Source organism: Coenobita brevimanus, unplaced genomic scaffold (genome assembly GCF_032717465.1).
Source record: "Coenobita brevimanus isolate Jiangsu-jjx unplaced genomic scaffold, ASM3271746v2 jjx.HiC_scaffold_1992, whole genome shotgun sequence".
Classification (NCBI taxonomy): Eukaryota; Metazoa; Arthropoda; class Malacostraca; order Decapoda; family Coenobitidae; genus Coenobita; species Coenobita brevimanus.
In genome coordinates, this window is record NW_027642878.1 from 288,466 (window position 1) to 289,089 (window position 624).

Consider the following 624-nt stretch of genomic DNA (forward strand, 5'->3'; position numbering starts at 1 on the left):
TCCTGCCCGCTAAACGAGAACGTGTGGACAAATGACGTCAGAACCAGTGTTGATTTAAGGCAAAGCTGAAGGGTAGTGATCTTAGTGGAACTGAGGCATGGGGAAGGTGCAGGTGTGAGCAAGGTTCTGGGAGGGTGTGGTTGAGGGTGTGGGGTGCTGGATGTGAAGAGGACTAAGAGGAAGGGTGTATGGGTGTGAGGTTGGGTTGTGTGGGTGGAATGTGTTGGAGGGTGGAGGGTGTGAGGAGAGGTGTGGGTGTGAAAAGGTGGAAGGGTGTAAGTGTGAGACAGACTGTAGGATGGAGGGTGAGGGTCAGTAGGGTGTGGGTGTAGGGGTATGGGGTGGTGTGGGTGTGAGAGGGTACCAGAGATCAACTTGCCATTGTCATCAGGTAATGCGAGGCGTGCTCCGTCAGGCACAATGAAGAAGAAGGGTGGGAGGAGGAGGGATGGGGACGTGGGGAAAGATGGGAGGTAGGAGAGGGGATAGGTGGGGGCAGAGGAATAGAGGAGGTAGAAGGGGGTAAGGGATGGAAAATACGGGGTGGTAAAAAGATGAGATTTAAGAAGGGGTAGGGGTGAGGGGGTGGTAGGAGGGGGTGATACGGGATGTGGGAGGGAAATA